Consider the following 4,528-nt stretch of genomic DNA (forward strand, 5'->3'; position numbering starts at 1 on the left):
TTTTTATCGCTAAAAGTTTTTCATTTTAAACGGTTTTTGTCCCTCGAATTTATTTTAACAGATTTTTCTCGTACGTTTGACAGTTTGTATGATTTTTGTTCCTCCTAACAGTCGTTAACTTTTTCTATTAAATTGGACTTGAAGAAAAAAATTAATGACGATTAGACAGATTGACGGAATTCGTTGAGAATCGACAAATGTGAGGGACAAATCTGTTAAATAAAGTTGAGGGATGAAAACCACTGAAAATGACAAATATTAGGGACCAAAAGTAAACTTTACTCTTTAGAGAATAAATACTTCTTTTTAAAGGAATAAATACTTCTATTATATTCGAGGCATATGTGCTAATACTAATATTAGTAGGTCATTCATCATAAATTTGTGATATACTAAACTTTTAACTATAAGCAATTTTTAAGATATTTATGTATTGATATATTTGTTGTATAATAATATTAAGGTTTTGAAAGAAAAAAAAGCATTATGGCATTATTGTCGAGGCATGACCTTGCTGTCACGTTAAATTTCGTGACATGACTTTAAAGCATGACTTGCAATATGATGTGTTACAGCAGGTAATAAACTCTAAATGTGTTATGGTATGAAGTTTTTTTTTTTTTTTTTACATTTTTAAATATAATTTATGACCTACTAAATTAAATCTACAAGATTCTAGTTATTTATTGGAAGGGGGAACTCACTAACTATTAGTTTAAGGCGAGGAAGGTTTTGAATTTAATTCCGATAACGAAAGATTCTTAGATATAGATGATGGAGATTACATGGAAGAATAGTTCATTTATGTGATACATCTAATCTAATCCAATCTAACATGTTTTTATATGGTGAATTCGGTCCCTAGTACCTCATCCAATATTAAGTGAGAGGGGGGGGGGGTAAGAAGTAGGCGTATGTGAACGAGAGAGGTATCAATACCAACCCTCTTTTTGTAAACGATATTAGAATTATAGGTCATACATGTATGGATTATGGAATCATTACTAAAGGGTTAGGTTCTTATGAAAACGAGAGTTAAGGTGAGAAACGTAAGAATGGATAATCACCCTTAGATACACATTAGGATGAGATGCATCGAAATGCAACAGATCAGTATCCGTATCAAGCGCGATTATTGGTGGGTTTGAGATTAAAAGTGATTGAAAGTCTAGATACATTCTTACGTTTCTCATCTTAACTCTCTTTCTCATACGATCATTTGCCTTATTAATAACATATTATTTTTGTTACTTTATCTTGATATCATTTTTGTAAGCTATATATATTTGATATGGTGATATGAAATTATCAATGTGTGCTTCTTCTTTTGTTTATAGTGTTACATGAATTTGATTTGTTAATCATTATTGTTTAGCACAATGACACACACAAACATGTGTGTATATATATATATATATATATATATATATATATATATAAAGAGAGAGAGAGAGAGAGGGGTTCAATTGAGAAGTGGTAAGTATTTAAGAAGTAAATAGGTGATTATAGCCCTTCATATGGTCAAGATTGGTCAAAGATTGCGTCTTTAACTGATCAAAGATTGTGGCTTTGACAGCTCAAACATTGTAGCTTTGATTGGTCAAACGAAAAACAGAGAGTTAGTTTCGTAACTTTTACGAATAGATGTCAAACAAGTGCATATGTGAATCAGTTAATTAGTTCATATGTCAATCAGTTAATTAACTCATATGTGAATCACACGGGTTTATATGTGAATCGGTTATTTAGTTTATACGTGAATTACACGGGTTCATATGTGAATCACATGTGTTCACATATACAATTGGTCTGTCGTCTATTTGTAAAATTATGAAACTACCCATCTATCTTATGCATATCATGCGGGAATTTTACCTATCACATATGATCCACTATGTGAATTTTCTACATATCAAATATGATAATAGAGGGAGAATCAAACGAGAATGATACATATTTAAAAGAGTAACAAAATAATTCTGAGCCAATCATTTTATTAAATAATATCTGAAATAAAACTTTTTTAAAAATCATCCAAAAGGGCATATGTATCATTTGTTATATACAGATTATACATAGAAATTCATTTGTTTATATAAAAATTATTTAATGAATTTAATTAAGATATTTATTCATGATTTTTTTTAAAATAATTTTTGTGATTTAAGCATGATTCTTTTATTTATTTATTATTTTTTTACAACATTTAAAACAAGTGTGATCTAGTTTTTCATTTAAAATGTTTATTTTTATTGAAGTGCTTCATTTAAGAATTTTTTTACAATTTTCGTCAAAAATTATAAGTGACATCCAGAATTAATCAACGTTTTTTTTTCTTAAAAAGGAATCGTTAATTTTCGTCAATGTATCATGATATTGATCATAATAGAAAATAAATGTAAGTTATCTACAATATTACATGTGATATGTGCAAATTATGAATTACGTTTTTGAAATTCATATGATCTTACACATTTAAAATGTGTTTTGCTGCATATTACACGTGATTATATTTTTCAATTATTTTTATTTGTTAATATTTAATTTGAATTATTGTTTTTTAAAATAAATTATATGTAATTAAGAAAACATTTAAAAAATTAGTTAACTGTGAATCAAATATAATTTTGACGAAAATTGTAAGTTTTAAAATATACTACTTTTAATAAAAATTAAACAACGTTTATGTTTAATACCTTGAATATAAAAAATTTATTAAATAAAATTAAATCATATTAAAATCACAAATAAAAGTAAAAAGTAAATTTTAAATAAATTTTATATGATTAAATTATTTTTATAACCTTATTTATTTATTTTTAGAATTAATTATTTAAAGTATTATTTAATGAAATAACTGGTCGATAATTATTCTCTTGTTATCACATGCGATAATATTTATATCACAAAAAAACCTATAATTGTAAGTATACATAATCATATATGATCAACAAAAATATATACAATTATCACATATAATTGATCCGATCGTCGAACAAATTATTATATGTGGTAAAAACTTATAATCAAGTTGTTACAGATTTATCTATAATAAAATCGATTTAGTAAGGATTAGAAATCGGTTTGTCAAACAAACTCAATCATGATTTATTAGGGATTATTATAGATAATTCTATCATTTTGAATTTAATTTGATAATGTATTATTTTATCCATTTATTAAATAAGGTATTTGGTTTATATTCCTTTTTGTCTTATCACAAAATAGTTTGCTTTCGCATGATCCCCCTCTATAACAAGATGACCAAAAGTTAATGCAAAATGGTAATCACAATGGCTAAAATTGTAATTAATTAAAAAAAAAAAAACGAGAGTTGCGAATGGGTGTCAACTAAGTGAACCAAAAGTGTAATTTATTATAATTTAAAAAGAGTAAACTATAATTTTGGTTCTTGTGGTTTGTCGAAGATAACACTTTTCGTTCATATAGTTTTAAAATTACAAGATGACCATCGTAGTTTGTGAAAACGTACTGGTTTGGTCCCTTCCTCTAAGATCGTTAAATAAGAAGCATTTTCATCGTTTTATCGACTTTTTCTCTTTTACTCAATCAAATCCGGATGTTCTTGAAAAACACGATGACCGTCTTGTTATTTTAAACTTTTAGAAATGAAAAATGTTATTTTTGATAAACCTTTATAAATTTCAACTAAAAAAATTATAAAATGAAAAGGAGAAAAATACATAAACAATGGGGAGAACGGAGGATTAGATGGAGGAAATTAAACCAGACGACAATATTCTACAATTATATTACCTCTTAATCGTTTATCTTTGGATTTTTCTCAAAAGTTATTAGGTCAACAATAATTGTGGACCCACTAAACGACAAAATTTTAGAGTTTTGGCCTAGGTCCATAACTATAGGTCTTATGGATCCGGTCCAAAACTCATTTTCCTTGAATTGTAATGTCAGATCTGTAAGTGTCCACCTTTATAGAAAAATGGGTTTTGGGTCGGATCTGTAATAGATGCGGACCAGTGCGGTGGTTACGGACCTGTCTTAAAAACGTTGACTTTTTATCGTTTTAATGGACGACGAAGGTATTATGGACCTAGTGACTTTTAAATAAAGTTCGAAAAAAATAATTTAAAAGATTAATTTAACTTTAAAATATAATAATTTGAGTCAATTTCCACTCTCAAGTCAAGACGTTAATTAGAGTTGGAAGAAAGGTGGCGGCATGGCAGTGGTAGGCAGGGGAATAATGGGCTTTTGAATTAATATGACTGCAACCATATATTTTGGTGTGAAAATTATAGAAAATAAAGAATAAATCTTTATTTTAAATATTTTATTGTTAATTATATTATTTAAATATTTTATAAGTTTATATAATTAAAAGCAAGAGTAAAGTCACTTTTTATCCCTGTAGTTTAATTGAACATATAGAAATCATCCATGTACTTTAATAAATATAAATTTACTCCATGGATTATGGATTTGGTTTTATAACGAGTCACTTTTGTTAACAATGATAACTAAGAGTATGTTAACTACACCATAT

Source organism: Cynara cardunculus (genome assembly GCF_001531365.2).
Source record: "Cynara cardunculus var. scolymus isolate 2C chromosome LG 13, CcrdV1, whole genome shotgun sequence".
Classification (NCBI taxonomy): Eukaryota; Viridiplantae; Streptophyta; class Magnoliopsida; order Asterales; family Asteraceae; genus Cynara; species Cynara cardunculus.